The sequence below is a fragment of the Suncus etruscus genome, chromosome 10, assembly GCF_024139225.1.
Source record: "Suncus etruscus isolate mSunEtr1 chromosome 10, mSunEtr1.pri.cur, whole genome shotgun sequence".
NCBI classification, from domain to species: Eukaryota; Metazoa; Chordata; class Mammalia; order Eulipotyphla; family Soricidae; genus Suncus; species Suncus etruscus.
In genome coordinates this window covers 7,464,180-7,491,321 of record NC_064857.1, presented here as the reverse complement: position 1 = coordinate 7,491,321, position 27,142 = coordinate 7,464,180, and the positions used below count along the sequence as shown (strand labels likewise).

At 32.7% G+C, this 27,142-nt stretch overlaps 1 protein-coding gene and 1 non-coding gene across 2 annotated transcripts in view; one reads left to right on the top strand and one right to left on the bottom strand.

Moving 5' to 3' along the window:
• The window catches only part of PIP4P2 (phosphatidylinositol-4,5-bisphosphate 4-phosphatase 2), a 523,645-nt gene that overhangs the window by 442,545 nt on the left and 53,958 nt on the right, over positions 1 to 27,142 (bottom strand). The window lies entirely within an intron of this gene.
• On the top strand, positions 2,520 to 2,626 carry LOC126021540 (U6 spliceosomal RNA). The gene has a single exon (XR_007500047.1). It is a non-coding gene; the product is annotated as a U6 spliceosomal RNA (small nuclear RNA).

The following is a 27,142-nucleotide window of genomic DNA, read 5'->3' as shown; positions in this document are numbered from 1 at the left end:
GCACTCCTATGTTCATCGCAGCACTATTAACAATAATCTGAAATGTGAAAAACAACAATTACAACAAAAATAACCCATGTCCAAGAACAATTGATGGGATAAAGACATTCTCATATATAAACACAACAGAATGCTACATTACAATAAGAGAAAACAGAATCATGAAATTTACTATTGCGTGGATGAATCTGGAGAATATCATATTGAGTAAAATTAGTCAGAATAGATACAGAATGATCTTTTTTCATATATGTATATATATGTAAAAATATGAAAAGTAAAAATATGTGCCCAAAGAAAATAGAAATTGAAAGTTATCTTTAGCAGGAAGCAAATCACAGCAGGGGATGAGAAAGGTCATATGCGAAAGAGGTCAGGAAAATGATAGAAGAAAGCTGAAACTCTAATGGAGAATATGGCATTGGACTATTGTATGCATGAAGCCCTACCATTAGCAGGATTGTAAATCATGGTTCCTAAAATAAAGTAAATAAAGAAGCAGATCTGTTCTATAAATCAAAGATTTTGTTATTTTTAGGAGATTGTTATTAGCAATATGAAAATATTTTTCTGAATTATGTGGAAGATTATATGCTAGACCTTCCACTGAATTTTCTTTTACTTTATTGAATTGTTGTATGAAGAACATTTTCAGTGTTAACATAAAAATGTAAAGATGTACTATTTGAATTATTTAATATTACTTTAACAAAAGGGAAATGCCCAAGGAACATGACAGTCAGAAATAAAAGGGAGGCATTATTGATAGTATTCAGTTGATCTTAAAATTGACTCACTTCTTCAGTTCACACTATAAATTTATTGACGGATATACTTTTCCTAGTTTTCAATGATGGATCCCAAGTGCTAAATGAAGTTTTTAAAAATCAAGAATATTATGTGCTCAGTAATTTTGTTGCTTAAAGATGTGTTTTCTATAGCTGCAAGACAAATCACTACAGCTCCATAACTTAAACCTTGTGCATCCATTATTTTATAGTTCACATGGGTAAGGAATCTGGGAATGGCCACTTCATATGAGCCTTTGGCTCAGGATCTTACTCAGGATCTTGCTCAGCTCCATACAATACAAGTGTTTCTGAGGCTGGAATCTCATTTAGGTTTAGTTTCCCCTCCAATATTTATGTGGTTGTTACTGTAATTCTTTCCCTTGCAAGAGCAGAAATCCTAGTAGCTTGCTTTATCAAGCATATTAATTGTATGGTGCTATTTCAAGTATGATAAAAAAAAAATTCTCAGTCTTAAAAGAGATTTTAAGATTTTTAAAAGTAAACACAGTTCTCCCCAGTGGTAATCTAATTTATTATCTATATATTAATATATAATTGAGGACTTTAATTACACCTGAAATGTATGTTCACTTTTATCATAAAATATAATCTAATCAAGGAAATACTACATAATTAGCTTTTTTCTTATCCTGTGGGAATTGTTATAGATCATGTCCATACTCTGCCTTGCTCTTTGAGCCTGCAGTCTCCCTTGAACATGTACGTTGCTTTTTTCTGTATTTTGGCTTTTTCCACTTTAGAGAAATTTATGTTTTACCTTGTTTCACTTAAAAATAAAAAATTAATATATTGGCAACAGTCTTTAAATTCCGTCTACCACAAAATGTATTGAAACAAAAATAAAGGTTTATAAAATTATTTAAAAATAATAGCTTGGGCAGGAGTGGTAGCACAGCTGTAGGGTGTTTGCATTGCACATGGCTTACCCAGGACAAATGTGGGTTCGATCCCTGGTGTCCCTAAGTTCTCTCGAGCCAGGAGCAATGATTTCTGAGCACAGAGCCAGAAATAACCTCAAAGTGTCACTGGTTGTGGCCCCAAAACAAAAACAGTATTATCTTGAATATTTAGTATGATGCAAATTTAATGATTATACTATATTTTTAGATAGTTTAAGTAAGGACTTTAGGAGAAAATAAAAGAAACATTTCCTCAGGAGGAAATAATTACAGATTACCTGCTCACCACTGCTTGGAATAAGATTAAAATTCCTCCTATAACTTGGTGATTAGCATAGCTTACAATGAAGAGGTCACAGAGGAGAAGAGAATCTTTCTTCATTGGACAGAAGGTGTGTAGAAAAAGACCTGTGTAGTCTATGGAAGAGTACAAGATATAAAGATAGCAGAACAACCAACCCAGTCAAGGTAATGGAGAGTGTTTCAAAAGTACTGTGGTTGTACCTGTCCTTGATCTAGGCTAATTTAATACAAAGATTCTAGGAGTACAAATAGGTCATATCTCCAGCCAGGAAAACAACAGAGAAAATCATTAGATAATAGTTTCCCTCTTGTGCTTGGCAGGTTAAGTATTATCTTCATGATATGCACTGATAGCTCAGTTTTAGATATGGGTTCCTATAATATAATAAAATTTTAAAAAAAGCATATGATTATTTCAAAAGATGTGTAAAAGCACTATAAAATGCAACATTCCTTTATGACAAAAAAAACCTCCAGCAAATAGCTATTAAAAGTAGTTATTTCAGTGCTCGCTTCGGCAGCACATATACTAAAATTGGAACGATACAGAGAAGATTAGCATGGCCCCTGCGCAATGATGACACGCAAATTCGTGAAGCGTTCCATATAAAAAAAAAAAAGTAGTTATTTCAATGTGATTAGGACCACAAGTAAAAACCCCACAACAAAAATGTTGTTTTTCTTCCAGCTAAGGAACCAGGGTATCTACTCATAATATTACTATTTAATGTTATAAGTCATACCATAAACAACTATGTAATAGTTACAATTAAAAGATAGAAAAAATAGTGATTGAGAGAGAGCAAAAGAGACTAAAAACAACCAGTGTTGTCTGAAACATAGTGGAAAAAGAACCATCATTTATTGTTTCGAGGTTGTCATCTGGTTCAGCCTCTGAAAAGTGTGTAGAGAAAAAATACTGTGGATAGAAGACAAACTTTCTAAATAGACTATATGTATGATCCAGTAATTCCATGTCCCAACACAAAAATATTTATTTTAAAATATAAAAGCCCCAAACTGCAGTGTCAAAAAAGAAAAGAGAAAAAGGGAGAGGGATTCAGAGAGACAAAGAGAGAGACAAGTAAAATGCCTCCTCCAGAGGCACATGGGGAAGGGTGTGTGGAAGGAAACTGGAGACATTGGAGGTGGTTCATGTGCATTGTACTGCAAATTAAAGTGTCGAAAAGGGGAAAAAAGGAAAAAGAGAAAGAGACATAGAGAAGAAAAATGTATGCTCCAGAGATCGGAAGGGGAGAGGTCATGGGGAGGCGGAGAGGGAAACTAGGAGCATTAATGGCTGGAAATGCACACTGTTGAGGGTTGTACCTTGTATTACTGTAACTCAATCATGAACAACTTTATTTGTGAGAAAAAAATGTATTATGAACAACCTTGTAACCATGGTGTTTAAATAAAAATAAAAAAGATAAGAACTCAAGTTCACTGAAACTAGGCTATTCAAAAGATAGTATATGGATGGTAAATAGATATAACATGAATATCTAATGACAAGCTAATGAATAAAGAAGTTCTTTTATATGAAACAAAATGGAATAGTATGTAAAGAAATTATTGTAATAATACCCAGAGACAATAGAGATGAGGGCTGGAGGAAATGGCCATGATATGAAGCTTACCACAAAGAGGGGTGAGTGCAGTTAGAGAAATAACTACACTAACAACTATCATGACAATGGTAGTGAACTAGAGAAGTAGAATGCCTGTCTCGAATACAGGCAAAGGGGTTGGTAGGAAGAAAATTGGCTGGGGGCATTGGTCGCGGGAAGGTTGCACTGGTGAAGGATGGTGTTCTTTTTTATAACAAACTCAACTATAAACATGTTTTTACTCATGATGCTTACATGAAAACATCATTTAAACTTAAAAAATTACTTTATTTAAACAGCATATGTTGCAAAGTTGTTCCTAATACCTTCTTGTTCACGATTGAGTTTTAGTCATATAGTACACAACACTCTTCACCAGTGGACATTTCCTACCAGCAATGTCCCATTTCCCTCTGAAATCTACCCTGCCTGCCTGTGGGAGATAGTTTTCTTCTCTTTCACTCTTACTGTTTTAGACACTGTGTTTGCAAGAATGTTGCTGAAGTAGTATTATGCATATCACTTTATCTGTTTATGGTAAGCTTCCTACCATGGACTGGTTTTCCTGGCCTTTTAACTATTATCTCCAGTTATTATTACCATATTATATATTTTATAACATTCAGCAACGTGTGCAAGTATTTTATGTCTATCTATCTCCCTCTAACTCATTTTACTCAGCATAATACTTTCTATATCAATCCAGGTATAAGCAAATTTCATGACTTCATTTTCCTAATAGCTGTATGGTATTCCAATTGTGTAGATGTACCACTGTTTTTTTAACCACTCATCTGTTCACAGGTTCTTAGGTTGTTTCCAGATTCAGACTATTGTGAATAGTGCTGAATGAACATAGGAATGCAGTGGGCTTTTCTGATTGTGTTTCTGGACCTCCTGGGGTGCATTTCCCCACAGGAGTGTAGTTGTTAGATTTTGTGGAAATTTAATTTTTAGTTTTTTGAGGAATATCCACATTGTTTTCCAAAGAGTTGAACATCTCTACCAGCAGTAAATGAAGATTCCTTTCTTTCTTTCTTTTTTTTTTTCTTTTTTTTTTTTTTTTGGATTTTGGGCCACACCCGTTTGACGCTCAGGGGTTACTCCTGGCTATGCACTCAGAAATCGCCCCTGGCTTGGGGGGACCATATGGAACGCCGGTGGATCGAACCGCGGTCCGTCCTACGCTAGGGCTTGCAAGGCAGACACCTTACCTCTAGCGCCACCTTCCTGGCCCTGAAGATTCCTTTCTTAATGCAAGAGTCAGTACTAGCTGTTCTTGTTCTTTCTTGCATGTCCAGTGTCTGTGGTGTGAAGTGATATCTCATTGTAGCTCGGATTTACATTTCCATGGTGATTAGAAGTGGAACATATTTTTCATGAGCCTTTTGGCCATTTACATTTCTTATCTGAGCAAGGTTCTGTTCATCTGTTCTTGCCATTTTTGAATGAGGTTAGATGTTTTATTCTTGTTAAGCTCTACTAGTGACTTAAATGACATAGATATTAATCCCTTATCAGATGAGTGACCAAGGTTTTATCTGATCCCTGGTACCACTGATGGTTTCTTTACCTCACCAAGAGTTAACCCTAGCAGAGCCAGGAGTAAGCCTTGAATTCCCATAAGTGTGACTCACAGAACAAACAAACAAAAATAATAAACTACTGCTGTTAGCCTATCAGACTGGTCAAAATTAAACATGTTAATAAGATGAATATGGGATCAATTCATTGAAGATTTAGAGAAACAGTCATATTATTAGAGAAATATGAAGTCATGTTTAAATTTATATGTGCTTTATATTCAGTTGGAGATTTAATAAATTGAACATATTCATACCATATAGTACATAAATATTGCTCTTTAATATATTTTTTTCTTTTTTAATACAGCGAAACAAAAAACAAAAACAAAAAACTATTAGTTTTTTATGGTTATTTTAGTGTTGACGTTTTTATTGTGGTATATTCAGTTATTTAACTCCAACTAGCCCATCTTCCCCTACCCAACTCCATGTGTCAGTTCTATTCCATTCCTTGTTTATTCCTTCTTCAACCCCTGTTCTCAATGTGTTATGCTTGGTTCCATTCTCCAGCAGCCTGGGTTATAAATTAGACTTCCTATATCCTTTTTTTGGCTCTTTGTGTACCACAGTTGAGGGAGATCATCCAAATCATCCTTCTCTTTCCAATATATATATATATATGTATTTTTATATATATATTATATATGTGTGTATGTATATATATGTACATATACATATATATATTAGCATGAGATAATTCACAACATTTTTGTTTTCCTATGACAGCATAGTATTCCGTTGTGTGTATATACCTCAACATCTTTATTCCTGTGTCTATTGTTGGACATTTGTTTTTTTTTATAACCTGGTTATTATATTCAGATTAATGTTTATGTATTTCAATGATAGATGCTAATAAATGGAATTGCTCAGTCCTTTGGGAGTTCTATTCTTAGTTTTGTTTTAGTTTCTTTTGTTGAGAAATCTCCATACATTCCTGTAGAGGCTTACATAGACAACGACGATAAGTTTGGTTTTTGGTTGATTGGTTGGTTGGTTTGCCATACACAATGGCACTCAGAGTTTACTACTGATTCTGTGCTCAGGGTTTACTCCTGGCATGGCTTCAAAGACAATTGTGGTATCCACTGGCAGCAAACCTAGATTGGCCATACATGTGTACAGCAAGTGCCCTATTTTCTGTAGTATCACTCCTGCCCCTGGAAGATTAAGTTTTTTAATACAGTGAAGCAGTTCAACGTCTAAGGAGCAGAAAATAGCGCTAAAAGACAATTATATAGTCTTCAGTAACAAGCAAGTCAAAGTATTTTGCATTATAGTTTCTTTGTATTCATTCTTTTAACGATAACCTTGTTAAAATTACATAGTACGGGTGCTTTAGAGAACTGAGGAATGACCTTACTAGAGAAATCCACCACTTCTTTTATATATATCAGCCCCAAGATATGGAAATGCAGCTCACTCAGAACCATGGAAGAGAGCCCAGGGTCACATTGCTATCCCAATTGACTGATGAGTAATAGAAAATATTTTGAGAGTATAAAATAAATACTCCAAGATTTCTAGAGGTAGTTAGAAGTATGGTAAAAAACTGACATCCTTACATCAAGCCAGAGGACTATCTAAAGGAAAATTAATTAGTTAGAAAAATGAAGGGTGACTATATTTGATCAGTCTTTGGGATCTATGGAATATGACTTAAGGCATGTTTCTATTTTTTTAATATTTTTTCTAAATTTTACTTATTTATTTCTCTCCCAAACCCCAAATATTTAAAGTTTTCCAATTATATATTTCTGTAAGCAAAAATACATATATTTTTCTGAAGTCCTTGATTTTATTTGAAAGATTGTTGTAGGAAGAGAATAAAAACAATAACTATAACACTTAAGAAATAGCAGCAACTTGACATTGAAAAAATATTTTAACTTAAAGTTGTAAAAACATTATTTAAAAATGTCTTACTATAAGTTAATATTCATACATAAATTACTTTTATGTGTACAGAAAACATAATTATATGAATGTATACCTATTAAATGCTAAAAATATATGTTTGAAGATACCCAATTAATAAAACTAATTTATTAAAACTAAATATTAAAATGCAATTTAATTTTAAAAGGAAGTGGAGATAAAATAGTTACAATTAGATATAAAATGTGATTTATTTAGAATGACATAAAAGCTATATTAGATTTAAATAACATTTGAAAACATATTTAGTATTTAAGAAGTAATATATCAAGCAAAGAGTTTCTTTTTATGCCAAACCCTCCTTCCTTGCCTAACATATTCTCTGATATTTCTTGCCAGGATCTTATATCATAACAATTTCATGACACCTCCCAGAAAAAAAGTCATTTAGAGAGTAAAAAAACTGTCATGCCCTTTAAGGAATGACTGTGAGAATAAGTGACAGAGAGATGTAGAAAGCAAAATAAAATGCTTGAATTTCAGGGTACTATGAAAGGAATCTGGTTGGTCATAAAACCAGAAAATAGATTATGGCATGATGTGGGAGGTGAAGGAATCTCTTTCTAATATCTCTTGTTCTAAACAATTTATATTTTTGATATTACATATTGGATTATACTTTAATATATTTGTTTAGATGTTAATATGATTGCCCTCTTTCCTTGGAACCATCATTAATTTTGTACATTTAAAGAAATTATTTTGACTGACTAAATGCAAACACATCTATATAGATTCTGCCCACACATAACTATTATTCTAAGGAAATTCAATCAATCATGTCTTGGCTTTTATTTGTCCAAGTCCAGCTCCGGGTGAATGGTACTAAAGCAGGGCACTTCGGGGATAATGGAGGGTACCAAGACCACACAGTCGTATGAACATTGAGTAGAAATAAAAAAATGATCAGACTTACATACCAAATCCAAAGCCAACGACAGCAGGATCGATACCCAAAGGAGAAGGATATGGGATGCATGCTGGGAACAGGGGTAGAGGGAGGACAACATTGTTGGTGGGAATGCCCCTGATTCAATGTCACTATATACCTAAATTTTTACTGTGAATGATTTATAATCCACTTTGGTCAAAATAAAAATTATTTAAAAAAGAAAATTGAATAATGTAGCACTAGGTTGATAATGAAAAATAAAAGAAATTATTATTTCAACATCCCCTAAAAAAAAAGAAAAGAAAAGAAAACAAGACAAACAATAGAGAAAAGCCTGGTGTTAGATGGCTCCCAGTCACATGGACTGAGTGGCATGAATGACCTTCAGTTACAGTATGATTATACAGGGATAATCAACATGAGAGAAGGGCCAGACCCTTATCTAAATCTAATCAATCCTGCACTGATTTTCAGATTTCAAAGAGGGGGTGTAAAGTCTTTGGGTATCATCCTCGAGAAGAGGAGGCAGAACTAGAAGTGAATATAAGGCTGCCATTTTAGAAGGGAGATGGGAGGTATTGGTGGTGGGAATGTTGACTGGCGAAGGGAGTGTTCTTTTAATGACTGAAATTCAACTACAAACATGTTTATAATAATAGGGCTTAAATAAAGATATTAATTTTTAAAAATAAAAATAATTTTAATTAAAAAAAAAAGAGCATCCTCCTTTGGTATGTCCACATTTCAGTAATTCAGACATTGAGAGCCTTTAACACCTTCTTTTGTCCTTCCCCTCAGACTAGAAACTCCCTAGCAAAACTTATTTACTCTTAAATGTCTTCATAGCCACATTATTCAATTTAATACTCTTCATATATTTAGGAGATATTGAACAGAGGATTCAACAAGTTGAATAAATGGAAATGTGTGATTACTTTATATACATATGATCCCTGATGGTATAAATAACAATCAGAAAGTCATTGATCTAGTTGCCCAGCTTTTTAAGAAAGTGACTTTATGGTTTACAAATAATATTTTATTTCGGATTTTATTAAATCTCATCATAGAATGGTAAAGCACGATTCACCGGTAATAGAATCAAACAGTTAAATAAGTCAGGTCAAATTGTTAATAAGAAAGCAAAACTGATTAATGAAAGTGCAGAAGTTTGAATCCAAGTTAGTTAACTCTAAGATTTATATCCTGTAGCAAAGATGCTGATTTTTACCTCAGTACTTTTTTGGAAAATAGGTTTTAGAGTTTCTCATTTAATGTTCTTACACTTCAGTGGGAACTGTCAGAGTCTGAATTATTATCAAATTCAAAGAAAAATTATGGTGTAATTAGAATATGGCAGCACATAATTTATGATTTCTTTGTTTAATACTATTTTCTGTACCTTGAAGTAAAGAAAAATGCTGAATGCAGAAAATTTCTGATAAAAAGTGGTCTTTCTCCACCTTGGAATCAAGTCATGCTTTCAATATCTCAACAGTTTTCAACTAAGCTTTTATTTGTAAAGGTAGAAGCTTCTCGAGACAATTTCTGCTTGTGATCAATAAAGCATTTCCCCTACTTCTCAACACACTCTCACTAGACTTAATAGAGGTGAAACCTGTCTTCGTTTGCTCAGGAATTCTCTGTTGGTTTTCTTAAAAGTTTGGCATTGAAAAAAAAAACATGTTCTATTTGTTCATATCTTTTGTTTTTCTAAATTTGAAGGATTCAAATATAAACTTCCAAAATCCATTTGAGCATGGTGGTTCCATCTAAAATAAGATGCATCAGCTGTATCTCATCAATTTTATGAAATAATGTTGATTTTTCCCTTACATGGCAATTCATTAATGGTGAACATGTTGTCATCATATAGATATTAGCATTGTCTATACAATATCAAACAGTTTTATGAGAAAGAAAAATGAAAATGGACAAGCTATATGGTATTTTTAAAATTACATGCCTTTTCTTTTTGAATTTTTTCTAAGTGGGAAAATTTATCATGCCTTATCATTTCCTCATTATTTACATAAACTTAATTGTATTTGTGAGTAGCCAGAATTCCTGAGTATTTGTTCATTTCAGCAGCTAATCTAAAAATGAGGTGAGTAATATTTTGCTAAAATTACTAATTATCCACAAAATTGTATTTAATTGTCTATAAGGGTTTAAATAAAATATTTAAAAAACAGATAAAATATACACAAAATTAAATATATATGTTTGCAGATTAAATTAGGAGTAGCATGATTTGAATTATTTTTGTCTATTAGTAATATAAATGGAATTAAGAAATAAAGCCATGTAATTAAATATTTCCTTAAGAATCTTTAGACTAAAAAATTCAATCAGATAAATTACAGGGAATACTAGCAGAGTACAGGACTGCGATGGATACCTGGCTTGAGGAAAAAATTATATTTATTAAACAATGCCTGAAAATATAACAAAATATAACAGAATACAAGCACTAAAGTCTATGTTCTATAATTGCTTGAGGTGTTCTACAGAATAAAAGATTGATGAGGAATCTCTTAGAGGGGTGGTATTCCAGCTGAGCATAACAGCAAAGGTCAAGTTTGAATTGATAGAGGTGAAAAAAAAGAAGGCATTCCAGATGAGAAAGGTATTGTGAGCAAAATCCTTGGGGTAAATGTAAGGTAGGCATACAGTTTTACTGTTTGTGAAGATATAATATCACTGAGTGACTTAACATAAAAGACCGAGTTGGTTCTAGAAAAGATTTTGAATTTCCTTCTCTTTTCTGATTTTGCTGACCCTGTTCCTGTTAACTTGTTAAGTATAGTGGCAGCAATAGTGGTAATTGACAAAAATAAAAATAATAATGATGGTATCTCAGTAACTTATCTGTTATATTATTCATCTAATCTGCATTACAGTCTTATCTTCAATGCCTGCATTTACAATAAATGTCTATCTATCTATCTATCTATCTATCTATCCTGACGGCTGCATAATATTCCACTGTGTATATGTACCACAGTTTCTTTAACCATTCATCTGTTGAAGGGTATCTTGGTTGTTTCCAGAGTCTTGCTATGGTAAATAGTGCTGCAATGAATATAGGTGTGAGGAAGGGATTTTTGTATTGTATGTTTGTGTTCCTAGGGTATATCCTTAGGAGTGGTATAGCTGGATCATATGGGAGCTCAATTTCCAGTTTTTGAAGGAATCTCCATATCGCTTTCCATAAAGGTTGAACTAGATGGCATTCCCACCAGCAGTGGATAAGAGTTCCTTTCTCTCCATAATCCCGCCAGCACTGCTTGTTCTCATTCTTTGTGATGTGTCCCAATGTTTGTGTTGTGAGATGGTACCTCATAGTTGTTATGATTTGCATCTTCCTGATGATTAGTGATGTGGAGCATTTTTTCATGTGCCTTTTAGCCATTTGTATTTCTTCTTTGTCAAAGTGTCTGTCCATTTCTTCTCCCCATTTTTTGATGGGGTTAGATGTTTTTTTTCTTGTTTATTTCTCTCAATGCCTTGTATATTACGGATATTAGCCCCTTATCCTAGGGTATTGAGTGAATAATTTCTCCCATTCAGTGGGTGACTCTTATACCCTAGGCATTATTTCCTTTGAGGTGCAGAAGCTTCTCAGCTGACTATATTCCCATCTGTTTATCTCTGCTTTCACTTGTTTGGAGAGTGCTGTTTCCTTCTGGAAGATGTCTTTAGTCTCAGTGTCATGAAGTATCTTACCTATGTTTTGTTCTATATATCTTACTGTTTCAGGTTTTTTATATTTTGTTCTTTTATCCTTCATGATAATCATCTAAATATATTGCTACAAATAACATATTAAAGAGAATATAGGTTGGAGCAATTTCAAAACTTAATGACACCAGCACAGAATAACTCTTGAGATGGGCTAAACTAATGGTTTTTAATCTTTTAATAACTAAGTGAATGCCCTCACTTTCTGTACTGTGCAGGGGTCCACAGACCAGCTGTTCATATACTTTGTTATGGTCCAGTGGTTTTCAAACTTTTTAAATCATCGGATCAGTATTTAAAAACAACTGACCTAGATTAACTTACAATTTGTTTGTTAAAATACCACATGTCCAAAGACAAATTATAGTTATATGGGTTAGAAAACCCTACATTAATTTTTCTTATATTCAACAACAATATAATACAGCATTTCTTTTTGTCATATCTATGACTAAATAATTTTAGTCAATTTCAAGATGTCTTGTTTTTCTTCATAGAATATGTCAGTAATTATTTCTTCAAGTTCTTGCACAGAGTAATGTGAAATTATATTGTTTTCTAAGACAAATTAATATACTCAATTATATTTCTACCATGAAAGTTAAAGTAATAAATAAGATGTCATAAGTATGATTTCTGTACATATAGCAAAGTGACATTAGGGAAATAAATATATGTTATTTGTGACATGAGTGACTCATAGAAAACTATAAAATGTCTGTTGTGACACCCCAGAAATAAACGGGTAGAATGAAATCATAATAAAATGTAGAGATTTTGCTGGCTAATAATAAAATAATCCCTGGTACCTTTGTATCTATTTGTTTGCAACTTGTTTTTATCCCCAAACAGAGATTGTCTTACATGTAAACCTGGGCAAGACTGGCTCAGGATAGTCTGCGCTGTCTGTCCTTAGGGTGTTCTTACTCCTCCTCACCTGGGATGTCTCTGTAGCCTATAAAAATGATCTTTCTGGCAGGCAACTCACTCTTGATATAATGGAGATGATTGCCAGAATACTTGTGTTTCCCCCTTGGTCTGGATTATTTTGTGCAGTGACTCTATTTTATAGTCTCTTTCACTTGGGGTTGAAGATATGGAGCATTCCAACTGCCACTGGAATAGTGACCCACAGACTCAAGAAGATTCCCAATGATAGGGACTGACTTGGCCCTCTGATAGATAATTGTCATGGCTGTTCACTCGAGCTGGACTGAATGTGCTGTGCCTTTCACTGAAATATTGGCAAACATGGCCTCTTGTTCTGAACAATTTCATGTTGCTCCTTTTCATCTATCTGCATTTCTCTTTCTGGACTGTACCTGCCAGGTTCCCTAGAGGGGAGGGTTGCCTTCCTTTACACTAGTAGATTAATTGGCATAGCATAACAGTGAACAAAAACACATTCAGGTGTAAACCATTCTTTTAGGGATTTAATAGTTTCATTTAGAAATACCATGTTTTAATTTTGTTGGGCTTGTCTAAAACCTCTGTAAATTATTTTAAGGTTGCCACCGTGAGTTTCTCTTTATGCTAGGCACTTGGTATTTCTACATTCATTTGAAAATAGCCATAATTACAGATAAATTCTCCATTTGAATGGCACATGTTGCTATGTTTCCTGACACCCAAGGTTTTCCAGTACTATCTTTGAGTCATCCTTGACTCCCAGGTGAGAAATATTGACACATCAGAAAGACTACGGTCATAGGCATGTCAATGATAGACTTTATGTTGAATGGTAAACCTTCTTTAGCAAACATGAAATTTGAAGATTCTAGTCTTATTTTTTTCTTCTCCCTTTCACCCATTTGTCTACCTGTTAATGCTTTGTTTTCATCGCCTTAACAGGTAAGGTATCAAAGAGAAGGAAAATAAAAAGGGTAAAGTGAATATTTTAATTCAAGAAAATAAATATGTAGAGTTCTGGAAACAGTATGATATATCTTTCAAGGAAGAGTGAAATCTAAATAAAATTGTTATAAGCTCCATCTGTGAGCCTACAAACTAGCCAGCATGTGGGGTGAAATCGAAAGTGTTTGGGTTTTGAGAGTCTTAACCATCCATGAAATAATTTAGAAAATATGTTAAAATATTTTATTAGACAGATGTTGTTAAATTTCATTCAATGTCATTCCCATGAAACTTTCTCCCCCCAAAATAACTTCATAAGTAGCAAAATTTCCATCTAAAAGCTAGAAAAACACAAGTTCTAAAGATTTTCATAGAACCTCAACCATCTTCAGTTCTCTCTATTAAAGAGAGTGCACATTATTGGAAATGATTCAGAGAATAGTTATGCACCATCTGTGTGCCATTTACAGGAGAAAACAGTATCTTTAAACTATTTATATTCTGAGAAATTTTTATTCTTGTTGGACAAAGTAGAATCAGTACTAGCTTCAGGATGCAACTTTGCCGTATTCAATTTCTACTCTAAGAATAAATTACTGTGAACAAGGCCCTATTGAAGAAGAAAACAGTGAACACAAGTACTTGTGATAAGAAGTAATGCAAGGGGACAGAAATAATGATACAGTGGTCACGGCACTTTCCTTGTAGCAGCTAACATAGGTTTGATCCCTAATACCCTGTAAGGTCATCAGAGACTTGCAAATATCATCCCTGAGAATGAAGTCAAAGCTAAACCCTGAGGACATCCGGGTGTTACTACAAAACAAAAAGCAAACAAAAACCCAGAATGTAAGAATTCCAATTATATGGCTTAGTTTTATGACGGTAACCAATGAGTTGAGGTGATAATTAACAATTTGATCATCAATAGAAACAAATGAACAAACTTTATATGTCATAAAGTAATTGTTCTGAGAATGTAAATTATTCAAAGACATGTCAAAAAGGAATCACATTTTTGACCAAAATTACTTAAAAATGAACAATAGTCTCATTCAGCAAACTAATTAGGCTCTAGTCTCAAACCTGAGTTATTATATTTAATCATATATATTAAGCTTCAGTAATATTTATGTTTATATGTAAGCAAATAACCCTTTATTATTGAATTTTTATTAATTTCTTTTTAGAGGTATCTGATGTGAGACACAAACTTCTCCCCTTCAGGGAAAATACTAAGAGATTCCTTTGAATCATCACATTGTGGGTTTTCTTGACATAACTGCTCTAACTACCTGTTTTTGTATGGCCCTACTGTACATCACTATGGGAGAATTGCTTTGCTCATTCATAGCTGTTCCTCACAAGAAATTTTTTTATTTGTAGCTGGATACATTGGTGTGTTTTTGAAAGGAAGTCCAACTGGGATCATATTACACTACTACTCTGAAGCACTGGAAAATAAGCTGTATAAAGATTTTCTTACTTCCTTAGAAGAATGTTCTATACAAATCTGAGTCATTCATCACTGTTTTTTTTTTCAAACCAAATTAAGATTGTGTTTGTGTGTGCATATGTATATAAATATACTATATACACATAAAAATAAAGGGTTTTTTATTGTGGGGGGAAATACAAAGCAGATATATTCATTTTACTTAAAACTAAAACATGCTGAGAAAAAAAATTAGTGCTATCTATGGCTATTTGACAAATAGCAATATAATATACAAACCCAGTCAATAAATCTAGTTCATTTGTTTCCTCACATTTACTAGAAATAGGGAGAATAAAACTCTATCAGTGTGATGAATGCCAGGAATGTATCATCAACAGGTATCTTTAACTAAGACTATCTGGAGGACAGCAACTTCTAGCAGAATTTTTTGAATTTACTTAACCAAAAATGAGACATAGTTTAAAATTATAGTTGGAATATATGTGTTAAGTACATAAGTCTAATGTTTAAAGTATTGCTGCTAGTGAGTCTAGTTAACAGATTTAAGATTTAATTTAAACAAATGCATAGGGTAAATAAAATTATGTATTGATGACCATAATCTTAGACAAGAAAACTAAACAAACATTTTAAAACTGATAAATGTTTATAGGGTAATTTTACCAAAAAAATAATTTAGAAACTTTAGTAATGTAGAAAGTATCAGCAAATAAATAGTAAGAGATTCCTTAGTGATTTCCTTGCCAAAGCAGCAAACTTGTTTTTTAAAGCTTATATAATCATTTATATTTTAAGCAGGTTTTTGAGAAATTGAAAGACAGCTTGGGAAGCTGACACTTCTCTCTTCAAAACAGAAACTTTTAAAATTACTTTACAACACAAAAATGGTAAAGCATGTTCCCCTGAATTAGAAATAACAAACTTTATTAGATTCCCAGATGTCTTTGAAAGGACATTATATCTTTGGACAAAAGTGACTTGGCCTCAAGGAATATTAACCTGGGAGGAAAGGGAGGCTAACAATAAGCAAATGAACTTCAACAGCATTAGTGCTCTAAATAAAATACTACAAGTTACAGTAAGCTAGGGTAGAAAGAGAAAGTACAGCAGGCAGGACTATTGCCTTGCTCACATCAACCCAGGTTTGATCTCTGGCACCATATTTATAGCCCCCAACCCCTGCCAAAGTGTCATCTTTAAGAACAAATCAGGAATAAACCCTGAACAAAGCCAGATAAGGATACAAATGGTGGTCTAGTCAGAGACAATAGCAGTTGTCAAGGCTCTGGCCTGTCAGCAGGCTTGACATATCTCAGGAACAAAAATAGCACAGCAGCAGAGCAGGAAGAGTGAGGAATATGCTATAAAATGAGGTTTAAAAAAGGGAAATGTACATATGTATGTAAACAGTTGTTTAAACTCAGTCATTGATTCTAAGTAATATAAGGCAATATGAAAAAATCAAATTGAAGAATTATCTAAATGTGTAACAAGGAGATATTATGGTCAGGCTGTAAGAAATAAGTAGTAGAATAATAAGCAGCAATAAAAATTGCAGATTATTATGATTATCAGTTGATAATTGCTTTAGCTTAAAGTAGAGGCTAATGGTGGTCTAGTGAGAAATGGTTAAATACTGGAAATATTCTGAAGTAGAAACAATGGGAGTTATTAATAGATAAAAGTCTGGGTTGTGAAAGCAAGAAGCAACAAGGGAAAACTTGAAATTGTTTCTGGTCCAAGTAGTTAAAGAATAGAATTATTCTATTTAAATAATTTTAATTTATTCTAAATTATTATTTATAATTGTTACTTATACTTAACAATAAATATATATGTGTTTACATTTTAATTTATGTTTATATAAATAAAATATTATTTATTATTCTAAATTATTCTAATTTAAATAAACATACTTATTGATATAGTGCAACTGAGAGAACCAATAGAAGGGGTGAAGAGTCAATGGTTTAATGATCTTAAATGATGCAGTTTAGATATTTCACAAATGGTCAAAAACAATTGGATATTCAGAGATGGTTTGATATATTTTGAAGATAGGTGAGAGTAATGAACCTACATGTCACTTGCATGGAGAGCATATTTGGAATCATATGACAAGATTGGGAATGCCAAGAGTTGGTGAGCAAGCATCTAAAGGAAGTGATGTCAGGACTGAATATTCTTAGACATTCCATTATTTGAAGTTGGAACGTTAGGATAGAAATAGGAAAGGAAAGGTAAATATAGGTGAGCAAAAAAATAGGAGGAACATATGAGGAGTCAAATGAAGGTTGAAATTCAAGAAAAGAAGTGTGATAATTCCAGAAAAATGTTATGCCAATTGTCTATATTAATTTTTGACTAGATATATAGGAAAATGAAAAATATATGGACTGTGTCTGTTTCTTTACAGCAGAAATAGCCTATTGCCGTATGATCACCATCTCTATTTTTAAAATTATTTATAATTACTTTATTTAAACACCGTGGTTACAAAATTATTACTGATTGGGTTTAAGTCATAGAATGTAAACCATTCTTCACCAGTGTATATGCACCACCACCAATATCACTAGTCTGTTTCCACCCTCCTTTGCCTGCTTCTGGGGCCGGCATTTTACTCCCCCCCACTTATTTTGACACTGGTTTGCACTATTTTTATTTACTTATTTATTTATTTATTTTTGGAGGGCCAGACCCTGTAATGCTCAGGGTTTACTCTTGACTATGCGCTCAGAAATTGCTCCTGGCTTGGGGGACCATACGGGACGTTGGAGTATTGAACTGCAGTCCATCCTAGGCTAGCTCAGGCAAGGCAGATGCCTTACTGCTTGTACCATCATTCCTGCCCCTGCACAATTTTTAATAAAAGGGTATCATTCATATCATTTTATAGGCCTTTTATTACCTGGTTCTTATATAGAGTAATAAGTTTCAACTATCATCATCATAGTGGACCCTACCCTACCCTAGCTACACTCATAATTCTTTGTGGCAAGCTTCTTACCATGACTCCCTGCCCTCATCTCTATTGTCTCTAGCTAATATTTCCATATTATCTTTTTTCCTTATATTTCACAAATTAGTGAGTATGTTCTATGTGTATTCCTCTCTCTGACTTATCAAATCCTCATAATACTCTCCATTGGCATTCCCACATAAGCAAATTTTATGACTTTATTTTTTTTCCTAACAGCTGCATGGTATTCCACTGTGTAGATGTACTACGGTTTCTTTAGCTACTCGTCTTTTCTCAAGCACTGTTCTCAGATTCTGGTCATTATTGCATATAGTGCTGAGACAAATGTAGGAATGCAGAGGACTTATCTTCATGGTGATATTGGGTTCCTAGAGTATATCCCTAGAGGAGTATTGGGAGGTCTTATGGAAGTTCAATTTCTAGTTTTTTGAGGAATATCCATATTGTTTTCCAAAAAGGCTAGACCAGTCTACATTCCCACCAGCAGTGAATGAGAGTCACTTTCTTTCAGCATTTGTGCCAACACTGGTTGTTCTTGTTCTTTTTGTTGTGTGCCAGACTCTGTGGTAAGAGATGATGAATCATTGTTGTCCTAATTTGCATCTCCTTAATGATTCGTGATGTCAAGCATTTTTTTCATGTGTCTTTTGGCCATCTGTACTTCTTCTTTGAGGAAATGTTGTTCATTTATTCTCCTAACTTTGGAGTGGGGTTAGATTTTTTTTTCTTGTAAAATTCTATCAGTGTCTGTTATATCTTACACAATAATCCCTTATCTGATGGACAATGGGTAAATAGTTTCTCCCATTCTAGAGTAATCTTTTTATCTTAGTCATTGTTTTCTTTGAGGTGCAGAAGCTTCTCTGTTTAACATAGTCCTATTTGTTTATCTTTTTTTTTCACTTGCTTGGACAGTTCACCGCCTCTATTTTTGATGACTGTGTTCTTTTAAAGGACAGTTAATGCAGATTCAAAAATCACAATTTTGTAAAATATGATTTACATATGTGTACTAGAAAATATTGTATATTTTATTTTTTGTACAATCAAACTTCCATCCATCTAAAGAACGTAAAAACCATTAAATTGGGGGGAAAGCTACATTGTTATTAGGTAAAGATTGAAAATATAAAATTCTCATTGTAATGTTTTGCTATTTCATAAGTCTTTATAGGAATTAATACAGAGTACTCAAATCATTTCATTTATAAACTTTAACTTAACATGGTTAATATTTGGATAAAATAAGTTTTAAATTGAAAAATTAAAAAGTTGCCTTTTCTGTTAGAGATATTGTACACTGGTTTGAGCACTGGCTTTGCATGAGATCAAACCAGTTTCAGTTCTTAGCACTTCATATGGTTTTCCCAGATTCCCAGGAGTGATAACTAAACACAGAGCATTACCAGGGATGGCTCCAAATAAAAACAAATAAATAAATTTTTAAATGTTTATATATATATATATATTTGTAGACCTTGTTTGTTTAAATATCCTTTATTCTCTTTAACGTAAATATTTAAAATGTTGTCCGAATATACATAGTTCATAATTGACGCTTAAAATACTCTAATCATTATTTTAATATTTTATGCTGTCCGAATATACATAGTTCATAATTGACGCTTAAAATACTCTAATCATTATTTTAATATTTTATGCTCATAAGAAATGTTGTCTTAAATTATTAGCCTATGTATTTTAACATAATATATTTGAGCATTATATTATGATCCTTAAGTATGACCTTGCATAAAAATCAAATACTCGTATGTAGCACACTATAGTTACATTTCAAATCATTTATTTGAAGCTTGATAAAAACTTGGTATCAAATCATTGATATAAATCATCGGCAACAGATTAATTGAAAATTTTTGAAGACAGACAAAACTAAAACTAAATATTTGAGAGGCATTTAGAAATGAGAATTCAATTACAATGAATATTCGAGAGTTCAGAGAAAAGTAATTTCTTGCTTACTGATAAGATACTTAGTAAAGTAAGCAAGCCTATTTCCGTAAAGCCTGTCACATATGCTGTGGACCCTGGTCTCATAGGTGTCCAAACAGATATTAGTTGGACTTGATATGATGACAGTATTCATGAGACTAAGCCAGGGACAGCTTTAAGAAAATATATCAGGCAAAGAAAAATTACAGGCTACTGTTTTCCTAAGGCAAAGAAAAATTATAGGCTACTGTGACTGTGGGTTCCACTAATGGATTCTCTACGGGGTCTTAGCAATGTGTGTGTGGAAAGGTGGAGTGTGGACAAGTTTCCCACAGTAATTTGATGCCACAGCAATTCTTTTCTAATGGAGTTATAATAGACTCTTTACTTCAAACAAACATTGATGTTAGTGGACGTTAATTTTCATGGTGCTTTTTTTTTTCTAGAAGGAGAGATTTTGTTCAGGACACTAAGACACTGTTTCAATTTAGGAGATGAAAGTTTTCAGAGAGAGAGAGAGAATAAAAGAGGGAAGTCTATACTTTATGCTTTATCTGTAATCATAGCAATCCTTTTCTACTTTATCCTGGCATATCTATATGCATCATTTACTGCAGAGCAATTGATGGTGTTGCCAAATAGTTGTGTATTATGGTTCTAAAATTCATTGTGACCTTTGCAGTGTTTGCTGTTACCACACTGTTGATTCGCCTGATAAAGTCACTATAAACTGTCTACAATGAAACAAGCACTATCACTTTGATTGAGTTCCATAGTGATCTAGTTATTTTCCTTTGCTTTTAAAAAAATAAATCAAATTGACAAAAAAAAGTCTAATTCATCTTATATATTGGACTGGGAATTACTTTGGAATTAATTATATGTCTATTATCAGAGGCAAATGACAGGGACCTGATATATGAAGTGATGGCTGTTTGCCTTTTTGCTTTCAAGAGATTGAATTTTCTTTATTATTGTGTTATCCATTTTAAAATCTGATTAAAGACTTATTTTCTAACTAGTAGCTTGTCATGTTCTCCTGACTCAGAAAAAGATTCCTTTTGAGAAAATAGTACTTATAATAATAAAAAAATGTAATTTTTCCTTGGTATAAGACCAAACACCTACATGTCAAAAGTTTCTCCTAATGTTTGGTAGACATATGCTATAAATTGGGTAAAGTTTATGATGCATAAAATATGTCATTAGCCCATTTCCTAAAATTTTCTGAAATTCTATACCTCTTCAAAAGTATCCTGTATAAAACACATTTTGATCTCTCTCTTTTTTTTTTTTTGCTGTGATTTAAATTTTTTTTGAAGTTTTCTTAAAATAGTAATGTCAAACTCCTTAAGCTAAGCATACAAAGTTTTCTTTTGTTCCTTTAAAAATAGTTTAGACCAAACCTGGCAAAGTTCAAGGCATCTTTCTGGCTGTGCTCAGGGGTCATTCCTGGCAGAGTGCAGTTGCTAAGTGTGGTGCCAGGTATCCAACCAGAGTTGACTCTGGTTGCCTCAATCCTTTGCTTGTTTCTCCGGGTTTATAAAGTCACCTTTAATCTGACCATTTTTTAAGCAAAATATATTTTGTTTTACCTGTTATTTTGCTTTACCTGTACATTATGTGTTTTGTTTATTTGCCCATGTATTTTAATTGCAGATTTATTTTTCTTTTTTGTTTGTATTGTCATATTCATTGTAAGAATTTAGACTGTATCCAATGAAAAGTGAAAAAACAGACTTTAATGAAACTGTTACAAATCAATAGCACCAAAGAAAATTTAAAGACATGAGACCTTTTGTTTTGCAGCAAGAAAAAAATAAAGGAAATTGCCATAATATCTTATACAAGAGCCTAAAATTTCTGCAGCAAGAAAAGGTGAGGTAAATCATCATAAAGGTTAACACTACTGCCCTAAATTACAAATATTAATGCTTTTAAGAACCAGAGTAACTCAAAAAAGTTGATATGATTTATATAATATATAAAGTGCATTATTTTAGTTGTTAAAACTAGTACAACAGTCATGTTTTAAGGAGAAATGTATTTGTGTAGGTATTTTTATGAAATATTTTCAAAAGAATTTTTCTCCTTTTCCTTTTTTTTTATCTAGTTGTCTGCTCTTACCCATATAAAGACATTATCTCTTAGAAACTGTCCCGTGTCATCCAGTTCATTTTATACAGTTCTGGTTTGTGTTCTCAATGTGCATATTTCAGTCATTGTATCAGGCACATCAAGTGGTCATTATTTATTATTTATTTTGTTCCTGTCTATCTTACTGAAAGATACTCTGCTTATTTCGAGAGCAATGAACATTAGTGAAACTTTTATTTCTGGTCAATGAGCGATGAAAAAACAATGTTAATATAGTAAGTAAATTACTAGTAGTAAAATGGCTGATATCAAGTCCAAAATTGTTTATGCTTATTTTATTGACTTTTTATAATTTTGCCTCTCCTCCATACCTTGAAACAAATACATCTTGAAGGATGCCCTCTGCATTCCATTACGATTTTGTTCAGAAGGAAGTTGATATGCCGCAACAACTGAAGGCATTAGCGAGCCCTGAGAGAAAGCACATTTGAGCTGAACGCGAGCTATAATCATACTCGAGGAAGGGAGTCCTAGCTCATGATTTATTGCCTGAAAGTTTCCTGTGTGAGTACAATTAGTGCATTCTTAGAATGGCTCCAAATGATGAAGGATTTAATTACATCAAAGAGCTCCTACCTCCAGTGCTAGAGACATAGACATAAATTTGTGTGTCTATTTAATTTACTTGAAAGAGTTTTGATTTTAGCCACAAATTTGAATTTAAATGAATATAACTGGAAGCTATAGTTAAAATCCATTATTCCTGAGAAACCAATGATTTGAGATAAAAATATTTGTGTTTGCTTAATTCAAAAGAACAACCCAATCCCCATACTAAATAGCAAAGCCTACTTTTTTCCTTCTCCTCAGACAGCTGCCTAGGAATACTTTTCAAATAATTTTACAGCTTGTTTCTTTACCTTTAATGAGAAAAAATATTCTAGGTATACAAAATAAAAATCATACTCATATTTTTTCATTAAAAATCAAGTAGTTTTATATGTATTTAATTTTATAGTGTTTTAATTGTACAATTAGGAGAAAATAGTTTTTATACTTAAATAAACTTTAAGGTTTTTAAAAAATCAGATAAAACTTGCATAACATAAAATTATGATTTTAATCATTCAAAAATGGTATCATTGAATACTTGCAATGTCACACAGCTATTACTATTATATAAATTTATAACATTGAATCACTCCCAAAAGAAAATTCAAAACTATTAAGCAATTACCCTCCATTTTTCTCTTTCAAAGTCCAGTAACTATTAATATACCTTCTGTCTTCATGAATTTTTCTAATCTAAACAGCTATATCATCTAAAAGATATCTCTACCAATATGTACAAAATTTGTAGCTGGCCTACTTCACATATCATTTTTCAACATTCATTCATGGTAAAGTAATATTGGCATTTCATTGTTTTTATCAGAATACTATTCCAGTGGATGAAAGTTCGTTTTCCCCATATCCACACCAATACTTTTTTATTTTTGGTTTTTAGGTTACACTCGGCGGGTTCTGGGGTTACTCCTGACTCTGTGCTCAGAAATCACTCCTGGCAAGCACAGGTGACCATGTGGAATCCCAGGATATGAACCACCGTCCATCCTGGGTCGATTGTGTGAGAGGCAATTAATTGCCCTACCGCTGTGCTGTCTTTCTGGCTCCCACACCAATACTTGTTTTCACTTTTAATTTTGAATAGCACCCCAAGTCTCACTGATGTGAGATTGTACATATTTTTTATGACCCTTCATAAAGAGCATTATTCCATATACTTATTTGCCACCTGGCTGTCTTCTGTAAGCAAGTATTTGCTTGTGTTTTTTTTTTTTCTTATTTTTCATTTTTAAGTTGTTAAATTTGACGAGTGCTTTTATGTATCTTGGCTATTGCTAGTTTATCTGGTTAATCATGGCAAACGCTTTTCTTCCAGTCTTTTATAGACTTTTATTCTAGTCATTATTTATTTTGCAGTACCTTCACCTATATCAACTTCTCTCTGCCACTTTTCTATCCTCTACCCTCCTTTCCAGCATATAACTATGGCAGACACATTTTCTTTTCCCTTTTAGGCACCATGGTTTATAATACTGTTACTGAAAGGGTACCATGCATATCACCATATCTTTTTTCAAACCCAATCCTTATTCAGAATGATCATTTCCCTCTAGCACTGAGTAAAATCAAGTTTTTATGTGTTCTCTTTCAGATTGAAAAGGTTCCCTATTCTTCTTCTTTTTAATTATAAAATAACATTATATTGGATTCAAATAATTCTTGCAACTATTGACATCCTGCTGCAATATTTATCCAATATTGGTGCTCGCTCGATATTTGCTCTTCTAATATAATAAATGCTCTTATTTATTTTAATATTCTGAATCACTTTTATTTATTTTGGAATGAATACCAATTTGTCATGACATATGAGTATAATAATACAATTTTATTATTATACTGAAGGATTTTGCTTGTTACTTTAATCACATGCTTAACATCTATCTTCATAAAGAATATTTATCATTAGTTTTTTTTTGGAAGGATTTGAAAGAACTGGCATTGATATTTCTTTAATCTTTAATCATTTTACAGAATTTACCAGTCAGACTGTGATTCTCGATATTTTTTGTGAAAAATTTAAATCTATCGATATTTTTATTATTTACTGAGTTAATTAATTTATATTAGTTTATGTATACTTTCCTTTTTTTGAGTCACCTTTTTTTTTAAATATATGAGTCATACCCAGTAGTCCTCAGGGTCTCTATACAATAAAGTATTATATAGGATTCACTCCTGGAAGGACTACAGGACAATGATAATTAAACCTAGGTGGACCACATGCAAAGCAAGCACCTTAGCTACTATATATCTCTCTGGCCCTTTGGGACACTTTTAACAGATTGCACATTTCTAAGAATGTGCTCAACTCTTTCAGTTTATCTAATTAGCTAATTAAATAATATCCAGATTATGCTCTTAGAATTTCCTTTGCTCCAGTTAGCTCTATAGTAATGCTTCACTTTCATGGCTGCTGCTTCAGATTTTTGGGGTCACATCTAGTGGTGCACAGGGCTTACTCCTGACTCTGTGATCACTCTTGGTTGTGCTCAAAGAACCATATGTGAAGCTGTATGCATCTTAACCCCTTAACTATCTTTCTGACACAGCTTTTTATTTTAATGTAAGTGATGACAGCTATTAATCTTCTTGGAGTGCTTCTTTTATTACGTTGCATGAACTTGATAATCGGGGATTATGTTTTTAATTAACTAAAAATATTGTATGTATTTCCTCCTGACTTTTTTCTTATTATTTAGGGATATTTGGTTAATTTATAGATAATTTCAAAAGTTTAAGATTTCCAATGACTGATTTTAACTGTACTCCATTACTGCCCTAGAACATTTTGGATATTTTTATTCTGTTGTGTTGTTGCTGCTGTTGCTGTTGTTTCTGGACTTCCACCTTGTGGTACTTAGTGGTTTTTCCCAGCTTAGTATTTTGGAATCACTCCTGCTGATATTTAAGAGAGCATCCCATGAACTCAGGCCTCCTGCATTCAAAGTACTGAGTTAGCTCTCAAATGCTAGATTTAAATCCTTTAAATTTATTGACATTTATCTTACTGTTTTATACTTTTCATTTTGGAGAATCTTCCTGGTACAATTGAGAAGAAAACATATTCTGCAGTTTTGAGGTACTCTGCTTTATATTAGGTTGTTCCTTTTAGCCTTAGCTGATTTATCACCTTCAAATCTAATCTAGTCTTTTATACTCTCTACCTAGATATCAATGATAGAAAATGTCAATATTTATCATTGTTGAGCTGTTTATGCTCCCGTTAGCCCTTCCCTTACATTTCCTCTCCCATTGGTTGCTGCTACAACGTCCTGGAACATTCTGGTTCCTACGCTCACTATATTTAGTTAAGGTCCAAGTTGGAGATAGCACATTTATTTAAATCTTAGAAATTGTCATCTGAAATGTCATGGGGACCACACTTAGTGATGTAGGGTGGTGTTGGGTTTAGAATTGAGGCCCACAACCACCAGGTAGGCACTTTACCATGAAGTCACATATCTGATCCTCTTTATTGTTTATTAATAAATATTCCATTTATTTTTGGCTTAGTAAAAGGAGCATGCAGTTTTATCATTTGGGGTGGGGGGAGCATTCCCAGCAGTTTTTAACAAATCATATGACATTCCGTGCTTTGAAGCATGGTCAACTGTGTGCAGGGAAAGGACCTTACTACTGGTACTATTTTCCAGCGACTTCTAATTATTTAATCATCTTGGTTAATTAAACTTTCTATTTTTATATTTCTATCTATTTATAATGTCTTCTGTGTCTCATAAAATTTTTTACTTAACTTTGATTTTGTGTGATATTAATATATTATTTATTTTATGATTATTATTTGCATGAAATATTTTCCTCATCATTTGATTTATACATATTTAAGTTTTTTAGACCTAGTTTCCTGAAACATTTAACTATAGTTAAAATATACACGGTTGAAAGTTATTTTTTATTCCAACATTAGTATTATCAGACTTTCTATTCATTGATTTTCCCATAAATGGACCCCTTTTTATTTGTTTGCATATTTTGTATTGTTTGTTAAAATGAGATTATTTAAGTATTACAATGTAATGACTTTATAAAACATATTTTAATCCTCTTCCTATGGTTTGCATTTTGACATATGTTGAAACTAGTCTCATATGTTTACTGAACTTTCTGAACTAGTTCTATAAAATTGATATTCTTTGCTGTTTGGAGTGATTGAAGTTCTGAATTCAGTTAACATCATGCTTATCTAGTGACTTTACGAAGATGACCTCTGGAAATAAAAAAGAAAATTCAATTTTTATGGGAGGATTCTATATGTTTTGAAACTTAGTTTCTACATGCCATCCAACTCAGTCTTAAATACTCTAACAGGTATAGTTGAAAGTACAGCCAGATAAGAAAGATAAGACTTCAATTTTTTTCCT